Source organism: Cynocephalus volans, chromosome 2, assembly GCF_027409185.1.
Source record: "Cynocephalus volans isolate mCynVol1 chromosome 2, mCynVol1.pri, whole genome shotgun sequence".
In the NCBI taxonomy this organism is placed as follows: Eukaryota; Metazoa; Chordata; class Mammalia; order Dermoptera; family Cynocephalidae; genus Cynocephalus; species Cynocephalus volans.
In genome coordinates, this window is record NC_084461.1 from 39208833 (window position 1) to 39234282 (window position 25450).

A 25450-nucleotide genomic window follows, 5' to 3' on the forward strand; every position below is an offset into this window, starting at 1 on the left:
CCCCTAGAGGTTGGTTCCTCTGGTGACCTGCCCCCATCTTGAAGCTATCTGGGGGCTCCCTGCCAGTAGTCAGCTCATTAGGATAAACTGGTAAGGTCAAAAGAGGCTTGTTATGAATAACGAAAGATTCCTATCACCAGGAAATTCCAAGGGTTTTAGAAGATCTGTGCTAGGAACCAGGACAAAGACCAACTGTCTTTTTTTAATTATCAAACCTACCATGTGAGATTCAAAAGAAAACTAAACTCTAATACCAATACATTTAAAAACTAGAAATCTTTTTGATATGTACAAAAACAAGGCTTTTGTAGTCTTATACTAGTTTAAAAAGACTGCCATCCTCATGCACTACTTTTTTTTTCTTCATACACTACTGAACGTAGAAATACTTCCACTGAAATTTGAGAACTTCTGTGCCCACCATCTCCAATTTGGGATTAAAGATTTCAGGATTAGAAGTGTTCATGAAAGCCTTTTTATACTTTGAATATGCCAACAGGCTTAATAAGCCAAAGAGTGAGGCCCAAATAAATGTAAAGTATTCGCCAATCAAGTGGATTTAATTCATATCTTCAATTAATGTGGGTTGATTGTTTTAAACAAGTGATTATATGGTCTTTAAGGCATTCATGCCTGACTTTGAAAGTTTAGCCTGATTTTGTTGGAAGAAAACAATAGCTTTGAATTCATTAGGTTAACACTGACTTTTATGTTAATCACATCAGGAGAGAGATCTAGGCTGAATGTTTTTCATGTGTAGTGTACTGAGCTGTGCTATAGGTCTTACAGAATTTGTCATAAAGGATTCAAATGAGAAGCAGCAGGAATTAGAACTATCCAACCCTTATCTCTACCAATTAATGAGATCCTTTAAATTTAGAGGCCAAAATTGTGTTGCTTTAAAACCATAAATGCAGGGGTTGTCATTACCATAAATATACTCTGAAGTTAACAGGATATCTTAAAACTCTACTCTGTGACCCATAAATGCTACTTCATTAATCCTATTGAGATGGTAAATAGGAAAGCAGCATGTGAATTTGATATCTTTTTTCAACCTAATACACTGTAAACATGACCCTTATAATTATTCAATTGAAGCAATCCCCACCTAGATATTTGTACCAAAATGTAGCCTGTGAAACAAAAATTTCATTATAACATAATACCATTTATGAATCACTTATATACCGAGCACTTTACATTTAGTTATCTCAATGACCTCTATATCATTAGCTATCATTTTATAGATGGAGGAAACAAAGAGATGGAGAAGATGAGAAACAGCTAGTAAAGACTGAGGGAGCTGGACACTCTTGATCACTAAAGTAGTTAATGCTCTATGAGATATCTTTATAGTTGACAACATTGGGTTGCACAAAGCATAGCATAAACACCCATTTTCTTTTTGTAAACCAGCCCTTGATGGGGCTGGGAGTGGAGGGGACAAGAGATCAGAAAAGCCAGTCAGATATGCAGCAAATCGCATTTCAGTATCTCCTTGCCCTGTCGCTATACCATCCAGAAAATAGTTCTCCAACTTAGGCATGCATCAGAATCCTGTGAAAACACACATTGCTGGACCCCACACCAAGGGCTGATGATTCAGTTGGTCTGGGTTAGGGCCCAGGAATTTGCATTTCTGACAAGTTCTCTAGTAGCACTGATGCCGTTGGTCCTGGGACTACACTTGTAGAACAACTGACACAAGGCACTTCAAGGAAGCATAGATGATTAGCCGGTGAAATGCACCTTTTTGAAGACTTCTTGGTTTTTATAGTGTAGCCAGATGCTACTCTAGAAATATCTTCTTACCTGTTGTTCATGTTAGCCTTTCATTCTGGTGGATTGGACTAAGACAACAGTTCTGGGGGGTTTTTGAACCAAAAAAGAACATTCTACTTATTCTCGGTAGCTAACTGCTTTTATAATATTTTTGAAATGAAAATGCCACAAAGACATGAAATGTTAGAAAACAATAAAAAACCTGCAAATCAGAATTACTGGCTAGGACTACTTTTGCTTCCTTTGAGTTACTCAAATATACTTTAGACACAATGTTAACTAATACCAACTGAGAAGCAAATGCCAGTGTATGAATTCACTTAAGAGAATAGCTGATCACAAACTGTTTTGGGAGTCTGGTAGACTAGCTGTGGGAAAATAGCCTAAGTGATTCATTTTCAAGAATAGCTTAACAAGGGTTGCTTGACTAACTTGTGATGTGATAACCCCTAAAAGCACACTTTCCCTAGGGTGACTTCTCAGGATGGTGGCTGGTCACATTGTTCTTTTTACTTCCTGGTTCTTCTTCCTCCTCGGGACTTCTGGTGGGCCTTTTTTGCAGGCTTATCCTGGGCCCACCCCTTTCTGCCAGAGGAAAGGGGACAATAAATGCCTTATAAGGAAGTAACAAAACTTGGGTTACATTCGGGAAAATTGTACATCCATAGTATTGAGCTAATGAGGAACTGGGGGAGGGACTTGCACACTAGGGAATACATTGCTCGATGTAACCATTTCAGGTGTGCCTATTCATCAGATCCCCAATCTTGCAAGACCACCATTAAAGTCTGGCTTCACAGTACCTGGTGTCTCCGTGTCCATCCTTTGGCATTGCACTGATCAGGGCTTCTCACACTAGCTATATTAGAACAGTAACTGTGTCTTGCGAAATAAGAGTTATCTAAGGGATGTGTAACTAGATACAGAACCTAGTCAAAATTAAATAGTGCTTATTATTAAAGACTAAAATCAAACAAAGGTAACTGATTCAAATTTGATTTTTAGAACTTTTCATAGTAGGTAATTTTGCTAAACTATCAATGAGACCAGAGTCTTCAGCTGTTTTTCATTTGTCCAATTGTAAATGATACTCAAATGCCATCATGAGAAAGAATCACACTAATTCCTATACTTTGCTTCATATTCAAGAAAAGTTTGTAGCATAGTTACCTCTATATTGAGAATCTTAGGAACACAAACTTCATAATGAAAATCACTGTGGCCTTTGTCAATATCACAATCTTTTTTTCTTTCTGGTTCCTTTTTTTAAATTTGTTGTATTTTAACTTGACGAAGGAAGTTTAGTGTTGAACATTAATAACTAAATGATGAGGCAGGAAAATTAACCTAAAGTACCCAGAATATCAATAGAATTTAAGCTGACTGTCAGAGGGAGAAGTAGTGGCCCCTCACTCAGTCACTGAAGTTTACAACCTTTTTTCTTTTTCATTTTGTTGTTATGGTTAAATTACTCCTGTTAAAGTGAAAGAGTCACATAGTTTAGAATAATAAAGTAAAATTACCAACAACCCATTGATCAGAAATAACTATTAACATTAGATGAATATTATTCCAAATATCTCTCCACACACACATGTGCATGTACACATGAGAGAGAGAGAGAGAGAGAGTACTTTTAAAAACAGGACCACCGTGCTAGTTTTAATTCTTTCATTTTAATTTTACTTGAATTTAACAGAAATAAGAAAGAATAAACTGCAGAACCTCACATAAAATATTTCAGCACAAGAAATATTAGTTCTTAAAAGTTTATCATGAAGTTAAGAAAAAAGAGATTTTGATAAAGACTAGTTGTTGTACATAAGCGGTTCAGTTTTAAACTATTGACCCTCTTGCTGTGAAAGATGCTGAAATTGGCACTCTGATTACATTTGCATTCTCAAGGTTTATAAGTCAGTGTGCTGGTTAAACAGCTGATTAGATATAGTGCAAGAGAGAATTAGTTTCATAGAAGATAGATCTGAAGAAATTAGCTAGAATATAGCACAAAATGTAAAATTCTAGAGAATATGAAAAAAAGACAAGATAGAATGAGAAGGTCTGACATATGTAATGTCCAATAGGAGTTCCTGGAAGAAAGATAAAGCTTGGAAGGGGTCTGGACTAAATGTTTGCGTTTCCCCCAAATTTGCATGTTTAAATCCTAACTCCCAATGTGATGATATTAGGAGGCAGGGCCTTTGAGAGATACAGTAATTAGGTCATGAGAATAGACTAATCTCATGAATAAGATTAATGAGCTCTAGCTCTGTTCTCTGCCATGTGAAGACACAATGAGAAATTGGCAGTCTGTAGCCCAGAAGAGGGACCTTACCAGAACCTGGTCTTGGACTTCCAGCCTCCAGAACTGGGAGAAATAAATGTTTGTTGTTTAAAACACCAAGTCAGGGCCGGCCCGTGGCTCACTTGGGAGAGTGTGGTGCTGATAACACCAAGGTCATAGGTTCGGATCCTATATAGGGATGGCCGGTTCGTTCACTGGCTGAGCCTGGTACTGACAACACCAAGCCGAAGGTTAAGATCATCTTACCAGTCATCTTTAAAAAAAAAAACAAACCACCAAGTCTGTGGTAATTTATTACAGTTGCCCAAACTGACCAAGACAGGGTCATATTCAAAGATATTGTTTGAGAATATTTCCAAATTATCGAAAGACATGAATTCTCAGATTCAGGTAGCACACAGATCCTAAACAAGATAAATAAAATGAATTTACCTGGAACAGGTTTTACTCTTTTGAGTTACAAATTCAACTCTACAGGAGTATGCAGTCTTAGAAAACTTTTGCTCTGCATCTTCTTCCAATATTTGTTAAATATTCCTACAGAAGGAAGAAGGAAGGAGTAGTGAAGGTAGAGACACCCCATGAATGGCCCACATTCACATTCAGTAGGGGTTCAGTGTGCCAGATTACTTAATGACCAGAATATGAGAGTAGAATGTCCCGATAAGCCTTTGAATAGCACCAAGTGCAAAAGCACTTATTAGAGGGAGTTCTGAACATCTTTGGGCCCCAACTACTGAGATATTGTGACGAAAGGAGCATACTTTAACACAATTTCAGTGGGGGATCCTCCCTGCCACCCCCCAAGCTCATTGACCCCAGGTTAAATTTTCACAACAATCCCAGATTACAGATGAGAAGACTGAGGTTAAAAGATGCTTGAAATCAGAGACTGTCATACAACTAGTAGAGAGTCAAGGTGTTGCTCTATGACTCAAAAGTCTGAACTTTTAGCCACCATCAATGTTTCTCAAAGTATAGACCAAGTACCTCCTGCATGAGAATTATCTGATGTTGTTTCTGAGAATGTACTTGTCTTCCTCCCTGCCAACATAGAGGAGCAGGGCTAGAAAACTAAATTTTAATAAACTTCCAAGGAACCATGGAACTACCTATCCTGTCTTTATAGGTCTTACAGTTTCATAAATTCTTCTGGAGAATAACATTTTTTTGACATTAAAATATTTTTCTGATACTTACCACCATTGTAGAAGATATAAAAAATACAGGAAAGTATTAAGAAGATCGTTTAAATCACCTGTGATTCCACCAGGTAACAAAAAACATTTCTAATATTTGGTATACTTCCTTCCAGTCATACATATCACAAATTTATATTATTCTGTTTTGTAACTTTGCTTTCATTTAATATGGTGAAAATATTTCCTCATACTATTCAAAACAAGGATTTTTAACTTCTATATACTATTACATTGTAATCATCCTGTTGTTGACTGGTCCTTTCTAGGAGAAAAAACAACACTTCTTTCAAGTAAAGAGAATCAACTGTGGAGTCAGTCTTATATGGCTGGAGGGTCCCAGGACTTCTGGGGAAGGGAAGCATGAAGAAAAGGTTCTGAGTTGAAGGGAGCAGGCCCCAGCATCATGGCCAAAAGAGAAATGGAAGTGAGGCTCCTGCAATGGAATCTGGCCAATGGACATTAGAAGTGATTTCTAATGCTCAGTTTTAACTTTTCCGTTTCTGTGATAGCCTAATGTCTTCAGTAACCATTTAAGCCACTAGAATCTATCATCAGCTGTGCTCTGTGGGTGCTCTATGGGAGCATGCTGTGAGGGCCTGTGCAACAGAGAGTCTATGTCAGGTTGGGAGTTTGAGGCTCTTGGTTTCTAGACAATTTCCCTATGAAATTTTATCTTGTGTATTGTCATGTTGTAGGATCCAAGCGGTGTTTTATATCTTTAAAAATATGGAAAGATTTACCCAGTATTTATTGCTTTAGAAAGAAAATATACTGGGCCGGCCTGTGGCTCACTCGAGAGAGTGCGGTGCTGATAACACCAAGGCCACGGGTTCGGATCCCATATAGGGATGGCCGGTTTGCTCACTGGGTGAGCGTGGTGCTGACAACACCAAGTCAAGGGTTAAGATCCCCTTACCGGTCATCTTTAAAAAAAAAAAAGAAAGAAAGAAAGAAAATATACTGGTGGCATGTACTATTTTAAAGATTAATCTCTTTTTTTAAAAAATCCTCTTGTCTTGTGAGGAGAGGGCCTCCATTTAAAGACAAGCCTTTCTCACAGAGAAACTTTATCCTACACAAATAGATGATCACTCTGATAAACGAAGAAAGAAATCCTTCCAGGTTCTTTTGGTTTTCTTGACAATCCAAAGGCCAGTGCATGGAGCTGTCCAAGGTTTCTTTCTTGTCCTGCCTGTTCCTGACCCCTTTAATCATCACACAAGAGGCAGCAAAGAGTAGTAAGAGCACCGACTGGAGTCAGACTGCCTGGGTTTGAGTCCTAGCACCAGCATTCAACAGCTGTGTGACCTCCAGTAAGTCATATAACCTCTCTGGGCCTTAGTTTCCTCATCTCTCCAAACAGGGATGGTAATAACTACCTAACTCATAAATTGTGAGGATTTAATTAGTTATTCTTTGTAAAAGTATTCATTATAGTACCTGGCAAATAGCAAAAAAGGTATCTTTGGTTTTCATAATTTCTACCATAAAAGGATTTTAGACATAGGTTGTTTTTCTCTTCAGTACTTTTGCTCTTGTAAATATTGCCCTGGTAATCACGAATACAGGATGGGGGGAGCAGGAGGAGGTGGAAAGAATGCTCACAGAACATGACTTAGGGTGTCTAGCCCTGGCTCTGCCATTAACCAGCCGTGTGACCCCTGCTAAGTGAACCGACCTCCCTGAGTTCAGTTTCCTCCTCTAAGTACTCCGTGAATCACGTTCCCAGCTCTACACTCAATCTAGTGACTTGGCTTCCTTGTTTGTAAACTGGAAAAATGATATTTGGCACGTATCATTGGCAGGACAGTCATAGCTGGTAAAAGGCAGATTAGGGAGTCACTGACTAAGTGGCACCAGGGGAACCAGGCCAGACGTACGCGAGAAATCCAGGCAGAAGGTGGCATTAGCACTTCTTTCTGAGATCCCAACCCCTGCCAGACCCACCTGGAGGAGCTGCCACGGTGTTTTTCTGGAAACCCCCTTTCTGTGGCGAGGATTATTGGGTCGCGGTCTCCCAAGGACACGGAAACCCTTGCTCAAGAGCTGGAGCGGCTCAGCACCAGGCGAAAGTTCATGGAGCTGTGACAACCCGCATTCGGCTCTGTCCCCTCTTCCCATGCGTGCACTAGGAGGGGTCTTCTCTGCGGCAGACCCAAACCCCCTCGCCGAGTGTCTTCAACGGGTGTCCCCGCACCGCTCGATCCCCTCCCCCGCCCGTCCCTCCCGGCTGCCATAGAAACCGGCCTACGAGGTCCCGGCCGGAGTCCCCTTGCCCGACCGGCCCCCCTGGTACTCCCCCCTCGGGCCAGCCCCCCGCTCCGGATTGGTCCTTCGGGAAACGCCGCGGGGCGCCTCGGTCCCGGAGGCTGAGCCGCGGCCGGCGGGCGGGGTTTGCCGGAGCTTCTGTCCGTCAGCTCAGCCGCCCTTGACAGCCCCGGGAGCCCACGCACCGCACCCGAGCGCCCGGCCGGGCGCCGCCGAGCCCGCCAGCCCGCCGCGCCGCGGAGGTAAGCAGCGCCGCGGCGCTCGCCGCCCGCCCTCTGCAGCCGGCAGAGCGGGGTGGCTGCGAGGCGACGCCTCTCCTGCCCGCGACCCGAGGAGGAAAGGGAGACACGGGTCCCGGGGGAGGGTGGCAGTGAAGTGGGGCCAGGACAAGCTTGGGCGCTCCCGGGGCGCCCTCCCCGGGTGACGGCGCGCTCGCGTGTGCCCGTGTCGTGCCTGTGCGGCGCCCACACGGGAGCCGAGGACGGCGGCTCAGCGCCTCCCGAGTGACCAGAGCCCCGAGGCGCCAGCCCCGTCTGTCGGGGGGCAGCAAGGACCCGGACCCGCCTGACCTCCCCACCGGCGCACCGCCACGCGCCCCCGAGGAAGGCGCTTCTTTTGAAGGACGGTTGTCCCCTCTTCCCCGATCCCCCTAGGATTATTAGGAACTTGAGGACTCGCCGATACGACCAGGGAAAGATCGCAGTGGGGTCTTTAAAATACCGGTCCTGATCAGCTCCCGGGTGCTCTGTCACGTCTGGGCAGATGCTCTTGGTCCTAACAGCGGCAGCGAAGGCTCTGCCGTCTGCACGTTCCCTCCTCTCCTTTTCCCCTCCCCTCTTTCCCTCCTCCTCCTCCTCGTCTCTCCCCCTTTCCTCCCCTGTCTTCATCCTCCCGAGGTTAGCAGACAAGAGGGCTCTCTGTTAGTCCCACCCTCCCCCACCCCAGTCCTCCTCCAGTTTCAAAATAAGAGCGAATGAATCACGTTCTAAGCTCTCACCCGTGCAATTCAGACAAGTTTGGAAATTAAATCGCGTGTGCACTGGAGGCCGCGGGAATTCAAAAGGGAAACAAACCAGAGGAAAAAAATTATTCCAAGTTAATATTTCAAATGGGACTCTGAAACAAGTATTCGTTTATGGTAATTTTATTTTTAATGTTTGACAAATAGGTATCACACATGCTCGCATCACCAGTATTCAGTGTGATTCACAGAAACGCTTCAGAAGATGGTTTCTGTTAGTGTTGCAGAAGCACTTCTAATTTTTGTTGCCATGGTAACTGAAGAAGTCTCCCTGCACTATTGAGAGGCTGCCTGGCTGGAACCAGGAACTGTTCTTGAGGGGACCTCCTCATGTGCTCTCATGTCACCATGGTAATAACTGAGCTTATAAAAAGGTATTTCTTTCTTTTCCTTAGAGTACTAAAATCCCAAGGCATGTTGTTGTTGTTGTTATTTTAATTTTATCTTTTCGAGGTTTGCAATTTGTGCAACAGATCTTCCCTCTCAGGCAAACGAGAGTAAACACTGCCCTTCAGCAAGTCAGACGGCCCCAGACAGTCATGCTGCCCAGCTCTTCCCACAGCTCACTGCACTAACAGAGGACAGAGGGGACTGTTTGATGTTCAAGGAATCCTGGCCTGGGACCAGATCTCCCTCTCCATTGAGCATTTAAATTTGGAATCCTAATTAGCTTTCTAATTTGGAGATGGGGGAATGTGGGTGGGGGTCCTGGGAGAGGCTACTGGAGAAAAGGCTGAATCCAGCTCTCCATGGACTGGTATTTGGTGTGTGGTTAAATTTGCCTAGTAAACCTCAGGATTTATTTTTGGCTTGACCACTGTTAAGTGGTAAGCCTGGAAAAACCTTCAGAGAGGCCTCCTTCTGTGTTAGGAAAAAATGTGGACTGGATATTTGGTTTGAGGTGTGTGCTTTTTTTTAAAACAACTAAACTGCATTTAAAATAAAGGCAGGTTTGTATGAAATCTAAATTCCCTGGTAATAACTACAGTTGGCCATAAAGCCCTTTATGTTCTCTGTTTAGCCTTAGGGTTGTATTTAAAACTTAATTTGGGTCAAGCAGTAGTATCATTTCAAATACATTTATCAGCAAATGTTGCTGTCTTTAAAGAACCATAATTTTTTACACATGCACAATTCCTGAGCTTTGAATCCTATATATCAATGTTATACACTGATAGCATATGATTGGAAAATTTGAAAGCCTCAGATTTAATTTTAAAAGAGGAAAAACAAAGACTTTGTCTTAGAAGGTTAATGTTTTCACCCACAAATATGGTTCCATTTTGAGGTACTTAAAAATTAAAATATATTGTTAAATCTAACTTCGTTCTTTGAATCTGATCACTGTATTCCTCTAGGAATTAAAGACCCTTAATTCATTGGTTGATTTTCTTTCAGTCTTTGAAAGAAACAGAAAACTGAAAGAAACAATTTTATAACCTTTATAAAATTGGCTTCATTCTATATCTTGTCATTTCCTATTATCATTCTAGAAAAAGTTCTCTACAACTGATGTTATAAATTTCAGGAGAGAAGAAGAAAATATTCAAATTATGTGTGAAGACAACCATCTACGACTTGAATTAAGCATGTCACAGTTCTTAAATTACTCTCTCAAGAACTGTAAGGTTAGCTCAGCCATTATCATACAGCATCCTGAGGAATATTAACCAGTTTTACAGACAGACAAGTTGCGTTCAAAAGACAAGTGACTTCAGCTAACCACTTGGAAAACTGAGACAAAAGTCTAAATCACCTGGCAGGTCTCTGAACTTGAGTATCAGCCAACACTTAGAGAAAGTCTAGTTGAGCAGAGAAACAGGGTGAGGACAGTGGAAAGAATGTAAGATTAGAGAGAAAAATAACACTGTAAGGAAAAGGGGTCTCAAATGTGGAGAAAGAAATTAAAGGAAAAGGAATAAAAGAGAAAATGGGCTGTGTAAAGAGAGTTCCACAGGAAAAAAAAAAACCAAGTTGCAGAACAGTACACTAAAAAGAACTTCACTCTTTATCTTCCACAGAGAATGTTGACACTTTTCCAGAAAGCCCTAGGGTACCCTATTTAGCAAAATCCTGTGACTTACTCAGAGAATCCACAGGAGGCCTGAGCAGTGGACCAGGAACAGTCTGTCTTCCTGTCTTCCCTGTGATGCCAGCTAAGGCTGCTCCCCCATCTCCAGGGCTGCTAAACTAGATGCTCATGAGACCTTTTCTTCCCAATCCTTAGGCCATCAAGAGGTTTTCTACATCTCTACTTGTTGGGATCATTTTGTTGAGATGATTTATAGATTCAACTTGATTATGTAATGGCAACTTAAATTTTTTTTTTTTTTTTTTACTTTTTAAAAATTGTTTAAATTGTTATCAATAGCCCATTTATCTAATTTTGTGAATTAGAGCATATTAAAATATTTTAACAAAAACAACAGTTCCACTCCCCAGATACTTTTCAGCTCTTAGCTGTTTGGTCACTTACCTCCTTATTTCCAAATAATTAGCTTATGTCGCTGGTTCTTGGTTTGTCACTTATGGACAGAATCTATTGACTTACTCTAACTATAGGTGAGGATATAACTCTCTTACTCCATCCCTTCCACTCCCCTTCCTCCATTTTTGCAATTTAGTTTGGGGAAGAAAATCAGCCAGAGCACCATAAGCAAAACGCTTTATTTGAAAATGCCAGGCATGAGAAAGCTCCTAACAGCCTCCAGCTTAGGGAAAGAGGGCTAAACGTCTCATAGGACTTTAGCCAGAGCAGCCAAACTTCAGCTGGTTTCAGACATGGTTGTTCAAGGACGGCTCTTAGAGGAGGAAAAAATTGTTCTTGCAGATGAGCAGCCATTGTTTGGTTAATTTGGATTTTATACATAGGGATGGGGAGGAAGAGTTAGGGGATAAAGTCATGTACAATGGCAGTGAGGAGGAATAGTTGCAGAGGACGGGGACTGCACAAACCACAGTGGAAAATTCTCAGTCCTTCAGTATCTCTCCTAAATAATATCACAATTTTAATTAATGGATATTGAGTTAATGTTGTAATTATTGAGTAAATATTGAGTAACCATGTAATTATCGTTCACTGTAGATTCAAGTTGAGAACTATGATTTTTTTTTTTTTTTTGGTACTTTTTTGGAGAAAAATAATTCTTTTCTCATTTGCTTAATTTTTAGGATCCTTTTGCTGCTTCTTCCCAAATATTCTAATGGCTCATTAAAACACCTCTCCTTAGTATTTTGCTCACAATGAAATGCACCAGACAATCGTTAATTCCTTCCTAGCCCCTGCCCCAAAATGGAACCCTCAGTCTTCTGATCTGAACCAGTTATTTTCTCGCCTTGACGCACATTGGCACTCTGAGATTTCCCTTTTCTTCCCTTCTCTGTGCATTCCCTGCTGTCCCTGTTCTCTTGTTTTCTTCTTTTTTGCTTTACTCTCTCATTTTATGGACCACCTCCTCTTGTAGCTTCCTAAGAAGAGATTATGGGAAGTAAGTTTTTGAGGGCCTGCATGTCTGAAAATGTCTTTATTGTACTCTCACGCTTAATTGATCCTTTGCCTAGGTATAGGATTCTAGGTTGGAAATTAATTTCTGCAAATTTCTGAAAGCCTTGATTAATTATTTTCTAGCTTTCAGTATTGCTGAAAATTTCAGTACCATTCTGATTCTGACCTCTTTGCATGAAATCTATTTTTTCTCTCTGGAACGTTGTGGGATATTTTTCATTGTTTTATGAAATTTCACTAAAGTATGGATTCACTTTGTATGGATTATATTTACCTATATAGGACATGTAGAAACTCGTGTCCTTCGCTTCTGGGGAATTATAGATAGACGTACTTGGGAAGTTGTTTTGTTTTATTGGTTACTTTTCCTTGCCACATGTTGATTATTATGGGTTACATCAAACAAAGACTTTTCAGTGGGAATGACTTGGTTGCTGCCCTTTGGAACCATGAGTGCTGCCAGTCCATTTCACATTCCGTTTCTGTTTTCTCACCACTTTTTTGTCTTTAAAAAAAAGTTGTCTCTACTCTTGTTTATATAGGAATCATACCCTTAGCCTTACTAATAGTTTTAATACTCAGTGCATTTTCTTTATGGAACATGTTGGTTGTGAAACATAAATCAAGGCACAAAGACAGCAGATTTGCTGCAGCCTAATCAAAAATGTGATGGCCAAGTCTAAAATGATGATCTATATTTCATGACCTTTCATGTCGATTATTGGTATTCTGCAGAGTAAATATTTCTTTAGAGCATAGATTTGTTCAACCTCTCATTTTACATCTGAGGAAACAAATCCAGAGATGTTAAGCATGGGATCACACAGCTGCTCAGCAGGAACATAACCATCTCTCTTGACTCCTTTATAAACACTCATTCTTTCTCTCTGCCTCCTGTCTTTCCTGGGTTACCTTGTCTTGTTTTTTTTAAAAAAAATACTTTCCTTAAGATTATAAATAAATATTATATTTTATTATAAAACATATTATTAAAAATATACTATAAAACAATACATATTCCAATATTCCAGAGGCAGCAAGAAATAGTGGTCAAGCCTACTGGGTTTGAATCTGGCTGTGTGACTCACCTACTATGTGATCTTGGGAAAGTTATTGAACCTTTTTGGGCCTCAACTTTCTTGGGTATAATAATAGGACCTACCCTCTCGGATTGTTGTGAGAATTAAGCTAATTCACGTAAAGCTCTTAGAACCCAATAAATGTCATTGTTGGTGGTATAATTGTCAAAAATATAAAAATAAATATTAAAATGAAAGAAATCATTATCTATAATTCTATCTCTAATCCCTTGTATAATCCCAGCTAGAGAGGTCCCCATGGTTAACATTTCAGAGGGTTGTTTTCTAGTAGATAAAAACAAAAAAAAATTGGAATATTGTACATACAGTTTTACGTGTTGCTTTTTCCATTTATCTTTGTATTTTGAGCTTTTCTCCATGCTATTGAACATTCAATATTCTTCAGTATGGTGTATTGCTTTTGTGTATCAATCCTAACACAGAGTTTACAAGTTAGGTTCTCAGTAAGTACTGATGCACTGAGAAGTCAACTCTTCCTTCTGGACCCTTAGGGCTTTGGATGGATGTAGAGAGAAGTCCTCTCATGATGAATGTCAGAAGCCCCCGCCCCCAACTAAGACAGGCCCTATCTTTCTCTATACAGTAAAAGCATTCAGGAGGTGGCACCTGAAAAGCATGGACCACAACAGAATGACTGAATATTTGTGTGAACAGATGATGGAGGAGTATGGGAAAGATATGGATAAGAACCAAAATGGAAGAAGTGGGGCGTGACTCGGTGGGACCACCAAGCCTGGAGGTGTGGGTCTCCCCAGCTGCACAGCAGAAGCCACATGGAGTGTGGGCCTGATGTTTTGGTTTTTCCTTGAAACCTCAGGGATTAGGTGAGACTGGGAGGCCGGTGAGAAGGCTTCTGTGTGCAGACACTTCCTGGAAGCTTGGGCTGCTTTGGTCTCCCCCGACTCCTCCTGGGAGAGCTGCCCCAATTTGATTCTTCCACAACATGTGATAGTCACAACCTGCTTGACTCACACAGGACATGTGTGGCCAGAAACAGCCACTTGGCAAGGTATTTAGGGTTTTAAAATAAAGCCTTGAGCAGCCCCAATGAAGACGCACACCTCTTGAAAGCACTGCATGGAACGCTGGGACAAATTTGTGTTAGTGGGTTTGTGTTCTGTCGTATTATACATGCTGCAGAATTACTATCTCCCCAGGAATGAGAGAAGCTCTTCAGAGGAGTGTGGGCTGGATGGCTGGCTTTGGATTGAGAGATTCAGAAGATGAAGAGCAATACTTCTGTCTGGCCTGAGCTCAGACTTCCTTAAGAGTCACCCTCTCCGTAGAGCACATCAGAGCCATGACACTGTGTGTGGTTTGGTGACTGCCATCTGCCAAGGAAAGTAGAGATTTACCAAAGCTCTAAAACAATTGAGTTGGTTAACAACTAGAAAACAGGATGCAAAAAATTTTTTTTAATTTTTAAATTTATTATTAGCATATTTATTCTTACAAATCGTGATATTTCTTTACGCTCTTTGCCTGACCTATCACTTCCCAAACCCCCTCCCTCCCTCCCCCCCAAATCTAGTATCCTTAGGTTTGTTCTCTCCTTCTGAAAGTTCAATGTATTGTGTGGTCTTTTCTTTCTTTCTTTTCTTCATTCCTTTCTTCTTCCCCCCTTCCCTCCCTCCCTCCCTCCCTTCCTAGCAGCCAGTTATGAGTGAGAACATGTGGTATTTCTCTTTCTTTGGCTTATTTCACTTAACATCATTTTCTCCAGACTCATCCATGTTGCTGCAAATGGCAGAATTTAAAGTTTGCAATACAGCAGTGCGAAGTCAGTAGACTCTTGGCTTCACCCGTTTGTCTCACTGCTGGAGTATTCAGGGAGAGGTGCAAATCGACAAAACTTTTTGTTCCATGCTAGATTATTACGTGAAAGTTGCCCATCAGGACAGAGGCTAAGATTCAAATACAGAAGATTAGTTCCATTCTTGACTACTAAAATACACTCCAATCATTTTTAATTATAAAGAATTTTTAAAAGCCTTTAAACTTTTTTGAACTTCAAGTTTAGCCAAGTACCCCTCAGACATATCAACAGCTTTTGAGCTCTTGTAGAACACAGAGGTGCAGATTTTTCCACCCATTATATTGTCTCAAATTCAATAGTACATAAAAAAAAAAAAACCCACTCCCATTTCACTTTCTGTTTCCCTGACCTACTTCTCCTACTTTCAATACTTGCTTAATCACACCTGCAAATTCCTCCACCTCATCCCCTTCGAAGTGTCCTCTCTCAGGGGCTCACCCTTTCTGTGCCTATCGCTAGCTTAGCGCTTGTCCCTTATATTTAAGTTAACTGTTTATATATCTACCTTTTCCCACTAGTTGTAGATTTAGTCATATCTACATTGTTTCTGGGGAATAACTTGTACCATTAAGCAGGTGCTTATAAAGAATGTTTGCTAGGGGCTGGCCCGTGTCTCACTTGGGAGAGTGTGGTGCTGATAACACCAAGGCCACAGGTTCAGATCCCTATATAGGGATGGCCAGTTAGCTCACTTGGGAGAGCGTGGTGCTGACAACACCAAGTCAAGGGTTAAGATGCCCTTACCGGTCATCTTTTATTAAAAAAAAAAAAAAAGAATGTTTGCTAAACTGAACATTTCATCTCTATTTTGGAGTCATCTTCCGTAATAGAATAAGAGAGTAGAAACCTCACATTGCTTAGGGTAGGGGTGAGGGCAAGGAAGTAGAGGGGGAAATGATCTATTTATTATCCTCCTACTGTCTAGCAACATCTGGTCGGTGGGGATTGCCTGTGACACAAAGCTCCTGCCCATGAGACTAGGTGAAGCAGTGTCATCTGTTGTGTGTGAAGCATAGACTCTGAGGTCAGGCAGGTCTGGGCTTGAAATCAAACTCAGGCATATATTGCCTATGTAACTTTGGACAAGTTATGAAGTCTTTCTAAAGTATAGTTTCTTCATCTCAAAAATGGTGACAAGAGCAGACACCTTTTAGGGCTGTTGTAATGATCAAAGAAAATATGTATGAACTAATAAGAATAAAATAATAAAAGATATTTTTTAAGTCAAGAATGCTTTTGGCTGCATGTAACAAAATAACTTTTCTATTTAGCTAAATGTTTATTTTTCTTGCAGAAGAAGTCTGGATAGGCAATTGATAGTTATGTTTTAGCTACCATTGGAGACCTAGTTTATTCCTATCTTTTTGTTCTGCTGCCCATCCTTTTGCCCTCATATTTACCACTTCATGGTCTTTAGGTGGCTACTATACTAATTCCACACAGGAGGAAAGGGAAAGGAGCTATGCTAGCTGCAACATTCCCATTTTAACAAGAAAGCACAAATTATCAGAAACCCCTCACAAAGGCCTCATTTGGCCAAAAATGTCTTGCAGCTACCCATCTCTGTGAGGGAGAAAGGGAAATTGGACTTTCTAGTCTCTATATCAGAAGAAGGCAAGGCAAGGAAAAGAGAGTTAATAAGGGCATTGATGAGCCAGCCTACAGTAACGTCTACCACACTATCACTTGTTGATGGGGCACCCATATGTCCCAGTTTGTCAGGACAGCCCTAGTTTACACCTGTTGCTCCAGTGTGACTATTAATTGCACCCCATTCTACTCCCCAAAGTGTCTTGGTTTGAATGATAAATTCTGTGTTCACCCTACTTATTAAGCACTTGCTATTTATTATAGGCTCTCATTAAGTAGTGGTTATTAATAAGACAGATGGAGCACAACCATAACATAAATAACAAGCCAAGTTTACACTTGGTGAATGCCTGTGTGGTACAGGCAGGAGGAGTGCTGAGTTTGCAGGGGAGAGAAATGAGTGTGAATGGACGAATGAGTTGGAGTGAGCTGGTCTGTATGAAGAGGAAGTATAGGGGAGCTGTAACACTGAGGCATGAGAACTAACTGGACTGGGAACAGTTTAAAAAATGGAGAAGTACACGTTTTATATGCCAGAGACTTTTATTTGAAAAGATTATCAACAAGCAAGTTTTAAGGCTGCCTCTGTGTGAGTGATGAACACTGTAATGTGAGGTACAATGCTAAGATAGGATTTGGCCTAAGAGCATTCTGAGGACTTATGGCACAAAATAAAACTGCCATTTATATTTCTTAAGCCAAATATACTTTTTTGCCATTACAAACCTTTCAGATATGAGAAGAGAAAATGTTTTTCTAAATTATTCTCTTGATGAGGACATAGTAGAGTGTGACCTTGAGCTATTTAGCAATAAAGTCCTCCTTGATCAAGAGAAAAATCCTCATCTTCTGAATTTTCTTTTGAATAAATATTTGAGTAAATAATCTCACATGTAAATATTTGTGGGGAGAATAAGATAATTTAATCAGGACCCCTGCCTTAGGCTGGTTGGGAGTGGTGCGGTGCATTCTTTGTAAATTGTGTGGGTGGTTGGAGTTAGTGTTTCATGTGCAGCATCGCCACCTTGGTTGGCCTCTGCCTCGGGCGTCTGCCCTGTGGCCATGCTCCTCCAACTACGGCTTCCAAGGACCTGTTTGTTGGTTACTTAGCTCATAGACCTGCATGTGAGGGGTTTGGGGACCCAGCCCGGCATGTGAGGGGTCTAGGGACCCAGCCTGGCATGTGAAGGGTTTGTGACCCAGTCTCAACAATGGGCTTGAAGGGTCTGTGAACTCCAGACCCAGCCCTAGCTCGACAGTTGACTCAGTCAGCAGGATTATGGGCCGATAAAAGAGCTCGACAATATTTATAGCTGTTTATTTTTTTCTTAGCTTCGCTTTCAAATCCCCAAAATTTGTCTTGGATATTCATTCATTCTGTTGGGCTGGTGGGTGGACTGATATAGTGCAAAGAGACAAAGTAAGGATATATGGTGCTATTCTTGTCCCTGCCACTAACTAGCAAGTCTCTTTACCTCTCTGGACCTGTTTACTCAAGTGAGAGTTTAATTCTCCAGGCCCCTCCATGGTGGACTCCTAAACATCCCTGAGTGTTCTTTGGTTATCAAGGGAAACTCTGAATCAACCAATCTGCTTGGAGCCTCAGGTTATGTTGTATGAAGAAAGTGCTAAGAAGTAAGAGAGGAGAACTGAGATGAAACCATAAAGTGCCTGAAGTCCAGCTAGGCAAGTTGCAGAGGGAAGGCTTTCCTAAGCAGTGTGGGAGGAAGGTAAGTGTAGAAAAAAGGTGTGCTGGGGGGTTGGAGGGAAGAAGACTGACAAGAAGGAAAAAGATGTGTTTTATCCCAATTTCTGAGCTATTGCGCAGGGTTCAATGATCTAACAACATACTTGGTCCAAAAAGCAGAGTAACAATCTACAGAGAGCCCAAGCCCCAGGCTTAGCTCACCTGTTGCTGGTTTTGTGTCCTGAGATTTTCTAATGGCTCCTCACAGGCCTAATCATCTTGGCACAGTCTATTGCTGGTTGTTCTTCAACTCCACCCCTCCCACTCCTGTTTTGCTACTACTGGAATGATGCTGGTGGCCTTTGCTAATCTACTTTTGCTCCTGACTTCCTCCCCGCCACCTCCATAGCTCTTTCACTACCTAGCAGCTTGCAAAAGACCTCTTTTCTAGCCTCTCCTCAGTTCTCAAAGAGAGCAGTTCTTGGTGCTCCAGGATTAAATGTATGCTACCACTGTCAACATTTTACTACACCTAGAGTAATATAGTATACTAATCTGTAGTGTCTCTTTAGTGAACTATGGTAACATTACCAGAACTGGTCTCCATTTTCTGTAAAAATCCCTCCTTTCCAAAAGACATCCCAATGTTTTGCAGCTTTATTTTCCTATTGGTTTTATTTTTGAAATGAAAGATTTAGAATCTAGATAATCTGCATGTTCAGTGATCTCAGCCAGTTTTGGTTTAGATTTTCCCTTCAGAAACAATGTTATCAAATAGCTGAAGATATGAGCATTCCAATGCAAGCTACCAGTGTGAAGAGTATCAATGGCATAGATATTGGTATTTAAAATGCCTATTGAGATGGTGATTCTGGACTGAAGTCTCCAAGGTACCAAGGGATCCTATTCCCGACCCATTTGAGGATCTCATTTCTAACCACTCTTAATGTGATTTGGAATTTGGGGGGTGGGGTGGGATTTTTTTCTTCCCTGTAAGTCCTCATCTGTATCTCTTCTGATAACTTATCTTCCTCATTTCTAAAAACTCATTTATTTTCATGACATCTTCCTCAGGTAAATCTTGATTTCCTCAACTTTTCACTTGTCAGGATATAGAATCATCTGAGCACTTCCTGCTTTAACTAACTGATAAAAATGTTGGCTGAGTTTCCTCCCAGTATCATGCCCAGGACAATGCATCGCTTTGTGGAAAGTTGCTTAAAACTCTAGCCTTCTGTGGCTGTTCTGAGTGACTCATATGTGACAGCTTTGCTCATATTTCTTTTAGAAGGTATGAAGATGTTTGCAGTCCTGAAATTTGGAGATAAGAGTGGGCGTACCAATCTACAGCTTGAAATTGAAGCAGGTCTGTTTGTAAATATGTGTTACAGAACACAAGACTAAATATACCATTTCAAGCATATCCACACACAAAAACAAAAACAGTTGAGATTTCTCTTGAAATTTACTAAGTTTATTTGGAGTAGAATTTACATCTTTATGATCTCCTATATTCTCCTTATTAAACATGCTGTGTTTTTCCATTTATTAGATCTTCTATGTTCTTCAGTAAGCTTTCATAATTGTTTCTATTTATGTCTGTCTCAGCTCCTTTGTTAGATTTATTCTAAGGTACCATATGAATTTTTTTGCTACTCATGTGACTGAGACAAGTTTTGTTACTACATTTCCTTATTACTGGATTATTATTGGTGAAAACAAATGTTATAGAATTTGTAAAACTTACTAGTTCTAATAGTTTATGAATCTCCAGGATTTTCTGTGTTCAAAATTTTTGCCCACAAATAAGAACAATATTACTTCTCCCTTTCCAGTATTTAGTTCTTGTTTTCTTTCATTAACTAAAGGATCTAATAAGTATTTAATAGAAGCAGTGTTAGCAGACATCCTGTCTTCTTTCTGACTTTATAGAGATGGCTTCTAATAGTTCACTGTGTAAGCTGTTTGCCATAGGCTTTTGGCAGACGCCTTAATTAGGTCGAGCAAGTTCCCCTCTATACCTAGTTTGCTATTATTTTTATTAGTAAGGAGTGTATGATTTTATTGAATGCTTTTTCTGTATCTGCTCAGATTTTGTTGTTGTTGTTTCCCTTTAAGCAATTCATGTGTTGAATTAAATTCACACAGCTTCTATTGTTAAGCCATGCCTATGTTTTTGGGAGAAACTCTACTTGGACATGCTTTTATAAATATATTGCTAGATTTGATTTAGTACTATTTTATTTTACATTTTTAAAATCTATATTAGTGAGTGAAATCAGCTTATATCTTACTTTTTTGTACAGCCTGCTAAATTTTCAACAGGTATTCTTTTCCACAATGGCCTGAGTTGGGGTACTAGATTCATGTATAGCTTGTTTCTTCTGTGGTATGTACATATATACAACATATTGTTATGTATTTTTGTTTATTTGTAACTTCTTTTTGTTTTTGTGTTTGTTTTTTTGGGGGGGGTGGCTGGCTGGTAAGGGAACCGAACCCTTGACCCCTGACCTTTATGTTATCAACACCACACTCTAAAGAACTAGGATTTTTTTTTTTTTTTTGGCAGTTGGCCAGTAATGTAACTTCTATTGAGATATTTAAACTCATTCAGCAATAATGGTAATAATCATGAACAATTTTGGACTCTAGCAATATACGTTGTCATCTGATCACATAAAGTCATATAGAGTTTCATCAAGTCAGTTTGGATAACAAGTCCATTAAAAAGTTGGGAATAATGGATAACTTAATTTATGTATTTACTGTCACTGCTTTTTATCAGTCCTGATGGTTTATTCAAAAACAAAGCACTTTAAAAAATCTTCCTTTCTGATTCATCTGAGTACCCTTGGTACTCACTATCACTGATTCATGCCATGCCCACGCTGACGCTGGACCTCATGGCAGTGGCCTGTTCCTTAGAGCATTGCGTTCACTGCATACACTTGGAGGCAACAGGTGGAATCAGGCAGACAGGGATCCCATGCCAGCCCTGTCACTCACTAGCTCTCTGAGTCTGGACAAATTCCTCCACCTATTTAAACTTTAGTCATTTCATCAGCTCAGTGGGAATTTTACTATCTCACAGGATTTGTTATAATTATTAAATCAATAGCAGAAGAGTATTTAGCCCAATGTCTGATGTACAGTAGGTGCTTGATAAAAGCAACTTTTAGTGTGCTTTCCTTGGTATAGTGAATAAAATGCTAGCAATACTACTCAACACCAACTAAAAAAATAAATGGTACTTCCCAAGTATCCTTCAAAAGGTGCTATTAATTTGTGGTAAACATTATAGCATCTTTCACATATTATGTTTTAATTCTTTTTTTCATTTTTACTAATATTTCTTTGATGCCTACCATATCCTAGTTTGCGCTAAATGCTGGAGAATATTGAGGATATAGAGATAAATAAGCAATAGAAGATCAGTCTTAGAAAGGCTAAACGTAATTAGAATATGAAGAGACAGAATATTCTCTCAGTTCGTATCATCAAGATGTGAGCAGAGTTCAGTGGGAATGCTGAGGATGGAGCAGTTAACTCTGGATGAATAGAGAAAAGAAAATACCAAAAAGTGGATATTTCAGGAGAGGCTTGAAGGCTGAATAAGAAAAGAGCAAGTGTGTGCCACTTAGGGAAAACCGGGTATGTAATGCTAACCGAGCATGAAAGGACATTTTATGGTAGGGGAGGTGAAACTTTAGGAATAAGTTGCATAATTGAAGCAGATCTCAGAACTTTCCTTCAGGGCTGGATATTTAACTGTAAGTCTTTGATCTTGGGGGGAAAGTGACTAGGGATGCCTTGGATTCCTGGGTAAACACTGACCCTCTAGTGTCCTGGAGGTGGGGTTTAATTCACTGCTAATTAGTGTTGATTTTGGCTCCCTTGCAAAAGTGTAAACATAAAGAAGGCAAAGTGTAGAAAGAAGGGCAAAGGCAAGTGCAAGGGTGTGTGTATTTGCAAAACTGGTTTTTTTGGGTGGTTGGCCGATATGGGGATCCAAACCCTGGTGTTGTCAACACTGTGCCCTAACCAACTGAGCTACCCTACCAGTTCCTACAAAACTCTTTTGGAGGAATTGAGAAATGTAGAGAAATTCTTGAAAATAGAGCAGGAATTATTTCTTTTTTTTTTAATAAAAAATTGTATTTACTTAGAAGCATTCAGAATGTCAACAAAACAGCTGCAGCTCTTTTCTTTGGCAATTACAAAATGGTATTCAGTTAACAGAACAACAATTATTTCATATACGCTGCATCAAAGACAGCTGAAGATGGAAAAACTACCATCCTCATATATAACTAATTTGTGCTATGCACCAACAAGAACCTGCTTTAAATTTCTATGCCAATTTACAACTCCCATATTGTACCAGGCAAGGTTAGTGGCCATTGAAAATACCACCAGGACAGGGCTATCTAAAGACACATTCAGTAGTGTGTTAACTATACAAAAAAAGACACTGTACAGGTTAAAAACAAATCTTACACAGCCTTACATTTCAATTTTTTTCTTTAAAAGGAGTGAGCTGTGGACAGGGGGGTTAAATGCTTTATAGACAAGAAAAAAAAGTTGCTCTAGAACCAACTTATTCATCATCATCATCTTCCTCTTCCTCCTCATCCTCTTCATCCTCCTCTTCTTTTTCTTACATTTTTCAACCTTGACAACTCCCTTTTTTGCTGCATCCGGCTTTCCTTTAGCTCAGTGTGCAGCAATATCCTTCTCATATTTTTCCTCCAGCTGAGCAGCCTTCTTTGCATAAGGCTGCGTGTCCTCTGCAGCAGTGTTGTCCACATTTCTCCCAGTTTCTTTGCAACATCGCCAGTGGATAGGCCAGGATGTTCTCCTTTGATTTTTGGGCGATACTCAGAACAGAACAAGAAAAAGGCTGAAGGAGGCCTCTTGGGTACATTGGGATCCTTGAACTTCATTTTGTTTCCTCTTTAGGAGGGATATAGGTTTTCATTTCTCTTTCATAATGGGCCTTGTCTGCTTTTGCCATGTCTTCAAATTTTCCTTTCCCTTTAGCAGACATAGTCTTCACCTCTCTGAGCACTTCTTAGAAAACTCTGAGAAGTTGACTGAAGCATCTGGGTGCTTCCTCTTGTGCTCCTCCCAACAAGTTTGCACAAAAAATGCATATGATGACATTTTGCCTCTCAGCTTCTCAGGATCTTCTTTGCCCATGTTTAGTTATTTTTCCTCAGTGAGGCACAGAGTCGCCCAGCGCCCATCAGGCTCTCACTTGCCCCAGCGCTGTCTCTATGGAGCTCAATGTACTGCAATGGCTGTGAGAGCCAGGAATTATTTCTCATGCTTTAAAATAAAGCAAATTCTCCTGGAGGCTACTAACATATCACACCCTAAAAATAAAAACAGAGGGAACATTGAGACTTTTTTACTTAGTGAAATCATTTTAACCCCAGCAGCCTTCCGAGGGGAAACCATAATCAGGTTATTTTTGTTGTCTGTGGGCTGGAGCAAATGCTGGTCTATAAACATTCTGATGCTTCCAACTCAAATAGCCTTCTTAGGAATGTCTACCCGCATTAGGGGTGTGCTTCACTGGGAACCTTAGAACGTTGTGCAAAAGCAGTGGGACATCTCATCAAACCCACGATGTTTCAGAAATTTTCCAGCCAGAGGTGCTCTAGTCAGGCGCACTCATAACAAACCTGCCTTTGTTTCAGGAGACAACACTTGAAAGGGCTTTGGATTTTTGTTTGGTTGGGGTTTTTTTTAATGTTTTCCTTTCCTTTTTCAGCATAGAACAATTGTTTGTAGTGGGGTTTTTTTCAGCCAAAAAAGAATGTTTATGAGAAAAATATCTATTGCTATGTCTTCTGGGATTCATGCTATCTTTAAAAATATCTTTACAATTCAAGTCAATTCAGCCAGCAATTACAGACTTCTCCTGGGTACTCATAAGATGGAGGACCTGCCCCATAGAAATCCACATGACAAGCACGTGCACAAGGAACTGAAACACCAGACAGGATGTGAAGATATTGAAGGAAAACACAAAGTGTCATGGGGAAATACCAGAGGAAGAGCTGAATTTTGCTTGGGATTTCAAGAAGAGAAGAGAAGGCAAGGGAAGGGGAATTAGGGGGAAAGAAAGGGGAGGGGAAGGGAAGAGAATTTAAGCTGGATTTGGATAGTGGGTAGAATTTCAACCACTAGATGGTTGAGTTAAAAAAAGGAATAAAATTAATCTCTTGTAAAACAAGAATTTAAAATAATTTTTGTGCTTAGCAACAAAATAAAACCTGGTTTGAATCATTTATTCATTCATTTATTTCATAAACATATATTGCATACCTATGATGTGCCAGACACTGTTTAGAGATGGAGATGAATAAAACATCATGCCTGCCTTCACTACCCTCATCCTCTACACAGGTGGACAGAGATGTGCCTACAAAAGAATTGTGTCACAGGGAGACAATTATCAACAGAGGGGTGCACAAAATACTCTGGGAGCACCATGGACTTAAGGGAGTCAAAAAAGACTTCACAGAGGGATAGAGTTTTGAAGGTTCAGTGAGGAACGCATTCAGGAAAACAGTCCATGCGGAGAGAATGTCATGTAGAAAAGCACAGAAGCACGAAACTGCATGCGATGTTTATGGGGCCTCGGTATTGTAATATGTCTCAAATATAGGGTATACAGAAGAGGGTAAGTGGGAGGAGAGGAGGTGAGAAATGAGGCTAGAAATCAAATCAAGAACCAGATCTTTAAGAGTTTTCTAGAACATGCATTGGAAATGGAATTTTATCCTATAGGCATTTTAATGAAAGATTTTAAGCAGGGAGGTAATATGATAAAATCTGCATTTTGGACTAATCTCACAGGTGGTTTCCTGGAGATAAAGTTGAGCTGGGCAAGATGCGAAGTAGGAGGGCCTGCTAGAAGGCTGTTGCAGCCAACTAGGTACCAGATGGGATTTAGACCGTTAGAGGCCATCATCCCCCCTCATGTCCCACATGCAATTCAAAATTCAAGCAGAGCTAACCATAAAATAAGTCTAATAAGACACAAGTTCTGATTTTTCTAAGGATGATTATTTAGGTGCATTGAAAATGTATATCAAATTTCAAACTACTTTAAGACTTTCATTTCCCCTCCCCTTTGATGTTCCTGGTCTGCTGGTGC

The 25450-nt window shown here is 40.4% G+C and overlaps 1 protein-coding gene and 1 long non-coding RNA gene across 3 annotated transcripts in view; one reads left to right on the forward strand and one right to left on the reverse strand.

Moving 5' to 3' along the window:
• The window catches only part of LOC134371100 (uncharacterized), a 38053-nt gene extending 30484 nt beyond the window's left edge, over nucleotides 1-7569 (reverse strand). For both annotated transcript variants that reach the window (XR_010022698.1, XR_010022699.1), the window contains exons 1-2: nucleotides 7240-7569; nucleotides 4523-4627 (exon numbers count right to left, since the gene is read on the reverse strand). This is a non-coding gene — a long non-coding RNA (uncharacterized LOC134371100). The remainder of the gene's footprint in view (nucleotides 1-4522; nucleotides 4628-7239) is intronic.
• Nucleotides 7155-25450, forward strand: part of NIM1K (NIM1 serine/threonine protein kinase) — a 64378-nt gene continuing 46082 nt past the window's right edge. The window contains exon 1 of the mRNA XM_063088113.1: nucleotides 7155-7802. The gene's annotated coding sequence lies outside the window, so the exon portion shown is untranslated. The remainder of the gene's footprint in view (nucleotides 7803-25450) is intronic.